General features: G+C 44.8%; 1 pseudogene; it reads left to right on the top strand.

The window, feature by feature from the left end:
* Positions 1 to 3896: 3896 nt before the first annotated feature.
* On the top strand, positions 3897 to 5174 carry LOC147428099 (4-hydroxy-tetrahydrodipicolinate synthase 2, chloroplastic pseudogene; annotated as a pseudogene).
* The last annotated feature ends 867 nt before the right edge of the window (positions 5175 to 6041 follow it).

Raw genomic sequence — 6041 nt, 5'->3', positions numbered from 1 at the left:
GTTCTTCTCAACATGCAAGCAAAGTTTGGATGGAGTGACACTAGCGTCACAGCGCTTTTCAGGTGATCTATTACAATTAGTTTACTGTAATAAAACTCTAAATGTATAATGATCTGATAGATTTTTACACGACTGTATCATATTTTTATGTTGTGTAGATTGCTGAAAGAGCACATACTACCAGCTGACAATGTGATGCCAGATTCCCGAGATGAAGCAAGAAAGATTTTGCGAAACTTGGGGATGGATTACAATTCTATCCACGCTTGTCCTAATGACTGCATTCTCTTCAGAGGGGAATACATAGACATGGAGAAGTGTCCGAAATGTGATTCCGAAAGATATCGAGTAGATCTCCACGGGACAAAAATTCCACAAAAGGTTTTGCGACATTTCCCTCTGCTTCCTCGCATCAAGCATTTCTTCGAATGTAAGTCCATGGCCGCCCTAGCATCATGGCATGAGGAGAATAAATCTTCGGATGGTGTGCTACAAATTCCTGCAGATTGCGTAGCGTGGAAACATATAGATGGAACATGGTCGGATTTTGCCAAGGAAGCTCGAAATTTGCACTTAAGCCTGGCTATGGATGGCGTAAATCCATTCGGTCAAATATCAACATCTTACAGTGTATGGCCCGTTGTCATCGTCAACTACAACATTCCCCCGTGGTTGACTACGAAGAAGGGGCACCTATGGCTAAGCTTGATTGTGCCAGGGCGATATAAAGTGGGGAATATGGATGTGTATCTTCGTCCACTATTGGAAGAGCTACAACAATTGTGGATTGGCATAGAGGTGGTGGATATGAGCCGACACACAGGACGACGGAATGCTTTGATCAGAGGCATTCTAATGTGGACCATGCATGACTATCCTGGGCTAACAGAATGCTCAGGTGATCTATTGACACTCCTCACTCAGACACTGTAAATCTTGTTTTTTCCCATAGTTGATCTATTATCATGTGTATACATGCAGGGCTTCAAATAAGCGGATACAGAGCATGTGTCACATGTGGACCTAGACTGAATGCACGTAGGGCACCCTCACTGAAGAAGCAAATCTACGAAGGTCATCAAGCGTATCTTCCAGAGAATCATGTGTTACGCGACGGCTTTTTGGGAAGAGAGCCACCAAGGATGTCTGCACAAGCATGGTTAGAGCAGAAGGAGATGTGCGATGACGGATTTCCTCCAGGGATGAAGAGACTATCTCTATGGTACGAGTTACCATACTGGCCCCGACTCATGATCAATCACTTGCTCGATCCAATGCACATATTCAAGAATGTGGGTAATCTACTATGGGACCATCTGACCGGCAAGAAAGATACTTTGGGAGCCAGAGTTGACCTTAGAAATGTGGATCGTATGGAGCAATATTGGCCGCAAACAACGTCTGATGGATCGATAAAACTCCCTAAAGCACCATGGATTTTCACAGGAGCCCAAGAACGCAAAGTAAAAGAGACCATTCGATCTTTGCGGACCCCCACTAGCGCTCTAGTGGTGGCGGTGGCGGTTGTTGTGGGGATTCCGCCACCGATGCCTCCACACCGCCTCGTGTTCGACGAGGCTCTTTACCCTCCCCTTCTTTGCCCGCCCCCACACCAGCCACAGCATCGCCATCTACGCCAGGTTTTGCACGGCTGACTGTTCCTAGAAGCTACACACCTCTACCTACTCCGCCAGGAGCCACCCCACTCGACACTCCACGCTTCGGGGCCCAGACGCCGGTGGAGACACCTGACGTCCGTACCCCCATCGACACGCCGCTAGAGACCCCTGCCGTGACACCCAGGTTCACGCGTCACCGGCCAGAGGGCTTGCCTTACTCCGTCGACATCAGCGGCGGCATCATCATGGATGATGACGGCAAGAAGGTGATCTCGCGCATGCGTGGTCTTTGCTCTCAGCTGTTTAGACACTACATACTAAACAAATGGAGTGAAGTACCAAGTGATTTAAAAAACAGAGTCATCAGCATACTTCATGATGAGTTTCCCATTCCAACACGGGATCAGCGCTTCAATGAAGACCTGATGAAGATTCGAATGCGCGAATACTGCAAACACAAGCGTTCCGAAGTGCAAAAAGCAATCAAGAATGGGTGGAACAGGCCAGATTGGCTGGGCAAAGAAGATTGGAAGAATGCGAAGAAAGCAGCGCGCGAGAATCCCGACAAGTGGAAGCAACAAAAGGATGCAGCCAGAGCGCGAGTAGAGGCAGGGAGCTCGCACCACTTGGGGAGCGGTGGATGGGCATCATTTGAGGCCGATTTTGTAAGTGTTTTCACATTGCTCTTTATGTTCGATAGTTTAGGGTTTATGAGTTTTTTAATTCTAACATAATGAAATCTTTGTATGTTTTGACAGTGGTCGATGACAGGACGTGATCCCACACCGTACGAGCGCGAGTACGCAGGCAGGAAGGGCTTAAACGCCCTGATGGACATTCTCAGTTCTCGCGGCGGCATGGTTAGTATTAGGGTTTACTCTTTTTTATTTTTTGTATTGTTTTATAAATGTCGTTATATGTTTATACTTACTGAAAGCTGTCTTATTGTCTTTTTTTGCAGAATCCGACAGATACGTTGCTTGGACGCGATGAGACGTCTGACTAGACGACGTCAGTTTAGCCGTAGCTAGATAGCATTAGTTTAGGGTTTCTCATAGCTTATGTATCATGAGACGGATTTTATACGTCTTTTTGAACCATGTATATTATTACATTTGTCACCGCAGTTCCTTTTGCCAATCAATTCTTTATGCCTATGATGTTGTACAATTGTCATTATTACATTTGCCAATCAATTCATTTTGCCTATGATGTGTACAATTGTCAATTTTGCAAACAATGCGTCTTGTGGGTGACTATTTTGGGTCTATTATCTACCCTTGCACTTTTTTTAAAAAGTGAATCAAGTACAATATGGTTGATGGGTGGCAGGGCATTCAATGCCCTGCCACCAAAAAAAAATTCTCTCGGGCGTCGCTATAAGCGTCGCTATTTATGGCTCTGTAGCGTCGCTATAGTCTTCTGTGTAAACGTCGCTATATGCGTCGCTATATAGCGACGCTTATAGCGACGCTCTCGTAGCGACGCTCGTAGCGACGGTTTTAGCAACGCCGGGGGTTATAAAAACCCAGTGTATTTCCGTCGCTAACAGCGTCACAAGAGCACACAACCTCTTGTAGTGTGTATGTGTGATCACTGATACAATGGGTGCCCAATACCAGAGAGAGATAGAATGGATGATAAATCCATCCATATATGTACTATGGATGTTAAGATATTATGGCTCAAATCCTTTGTTGTCGTCTCCCTCGATCTGTGAAGCTCCTCTCCTCAATCGTGGGCATCTCGATCTCCCTAGCTCCAATGTTCAATCAACAAGAGTACAACAGGTATGAGTATAAGCTGAGATTTGCAATGGTGGTTGCTCCTGTATTTGTCTAGTGTCTGGTGTGAAGAAATCAATAATCTGTCTTTGGGATTGTCTCTCTCCAAATCTCATCAGTAAACTATCTCTTTGTCTGTGTAACTCAAGTAGGTATACTCCAAGACATCTCTGATCGTGATAGCTCATGAGTCTAGAGAAGGGTCCAAATCCTTCTCTGAATAGACAATAGAAGTGACCCCGTATGCCGTAATACATTGTGCACTGACATTTATAATACATCTCCATCTCTGGCTTTGTATGGCATAGAAGGGGGTCCCACCAAACACCAAGCGAGAACTTTCGAGCAAACCAAAAATCGAGCTAGGTTTATAGAATGGAATGAGAGATGCATCACTGATTATTCACCTTACCATTTAAAATTATATTGTACACATCGTCATCACCACAAGACAAGTTGTCGATGGATTTCTCCGAGATTTGCAATGTTGCGAGCTCCTCTTCTTCCAATGAAAATTAGCTTTGAGCTTAAAAACACTACTTCAGTGGAGGATATAAGGAAGTTGAGGCTGCTAACTGCAATAAAGACTCCATATTTGCGCTTTGATTTGGAGGCATACGACAAGCTGGTACACTCTCAGATAGAAAAGGGGGTGGAGGGGGATATAGTAGGTGGAACAACGTTAGGGGAGGGCCAGTTGATGGTCTGGGATGAGAATATAGTGCTTATTGGTCAGCACTGAACATAGTTTTGCAGAAGGGATGCATGTAGCTTTTCATATCAATCCATACTAGGGGAAAACTTCTCATGAGGTCTTATTTTTCCAATTTGATCAGAGTGTTCTCTCCATGGGTCCAACTGTGATTTACAATGTTCCTACAAGCACTGGGCAAGACATTCCACCTAGTGTGATAGAAAAGCTTAAGGGTGTACCCAATTTCGATGGTGTGGAGGAGTGCATTGGCAACGATCAGATAAAGGGCTGTAGTTCAGAACGCAATGTAGCTGTTTGGAGTGGAAATGATGATCAATGCCATGATACAAGGTGGGAGTTTGTTGCAAGAGTTTTGTTGTTAGCAACTTGAATCCTGGGCTAATGCATGATCCTATTATCAAAGGGAAGGACAAGGGACTCAATGAAAAGCTGTTGCAACTGGTTGTTTTCGCTGAACCCAATTCCAATGGCCTTAACACAGCTCTTGCACAGTTGGGCATTGTGCGACCAGTTTTCTGTCTACCATATGTTCCTCTGAATATAAAGAAAAGGTGGGAGTTTGGTTGTGAACATTTCATTGGTGATAGAGATGTGCAGGTTTTGAATGACGAGCATTTTCTCGTGCTGCATAGAGTTTTGTTGAGCGGTATAGAGATCAAAAGCACTTAAAAATCACATTAATTATGTAAAAACCTGCGAATATCCCTGTCCATGACTAAAGAGATAGGGAGGGTGCATGCAAGGAGTACTGAAACAGAGGCAGTCTATCCATGCTGAAGCCATGTGATTGAAACCATCATCTATCATATGTTGTCTCTGGAGAGATCCCGTAAACTATGCATGAAGGATACTAATCTAGTAAGGACCTCGACCTGCACGAGAGGGGGGGCCGCTAGCTTGGCTCGAATAATCTCATTAGCCATTGAGGCCTTGCCCGAATCATCTAGAGGCCTTCTTCCATTAGCGCTACCTGCAAATGAGCTTGAAATTGATTCGTACTGCACTCAGTCCAGATGTTGCTGCAGGTGCACAAAATATTCTGCAGAGCTGACGACGTTGAAAAATGAGATGCTGCAGGCAATGCCTCAAACCAATGCGAAGTGAAAAATAAAGTGGGAGGGGCTGGAGCCCTCTTATCATGCGCGGATGATCGATAAGAGGGCTCCAGCCCCTCTCCCCTTTTTCTAAAGACTTTTTCGCAACGAGTTCTCCTCGTCATTCCCTTCCAGCCCCATCATCTGCACGCGCATGGATGATAAGAGGGCTCCAGCCCCTCCCCCTTTTTCTAAAGAATTTTTTCACAACGAGTTCTCCTTGTCATTCCCTTCCAGCCCCATTATCTGCGCGCGCGGATGATGGGAGGGCTCCAAACCCCTCCCCTTTTTTTTAAAGACTTTTTTCTCAACGAGTTCTCCTCGTCGTTCCCATGCATTTAGGTGGACATGGTGATGCCTATGTGTGGCTCAGGCCCAATGGGGCATGCCTCTTGCCCGATGCTACGTGGCCATTGCCTGACCATGTTTCATGGCTAAGATTTGAAAGGGATAAACACCTCAACTTGAGACGCAACGCAAGATAGGGTTTAGAGCTGCATTTGAAGAAAAGTTGTTCATTCACCTACATTTTTGAAAATTGTTAAAAAAAAAGGGGGGGGAGGTAGAGCTCCATCATTCGCGTGCACGCAGATGATGGGAGAGCTCTACCTCCCCCTTTTTTGCAAATCCGTCAAACTCTGTCGAACTTTGTCATTTTTTGCAAATCCCTTGAACTCCGTCAAACTTATTTACTTGATTATTTTTACTTTTATTATATTTTTTTATTTTTTCCAATTATCTTAATTTAACTTTACATACTATATGATATTGTGGCGTACCCAAATGTAGAGCAAGATTGAGACCAAATGAGCGTGCCTTGCTTGGAGCA

Source organism: Adiantum capillus-veneris, chromosome 23, assembly GCF_014529385.1.
Source record: "Adiantum capillus-veneris isolate H3 chromosome 23, ASM1452938v2, whole genome shotgun sequence".
Lineage (NCBI taxonomy): Eukaryota > Viridiplantae > Streptophyta > Polypodiopsida > Polypodiales > Pteridaceae > Adiantum > Adiantum capillus-veneris.
The sequence above is the reverse complement of the archived record's forward strand: the minus strand, read 5'-3'. Positions and strand labels throughout refer to the sequence as shown.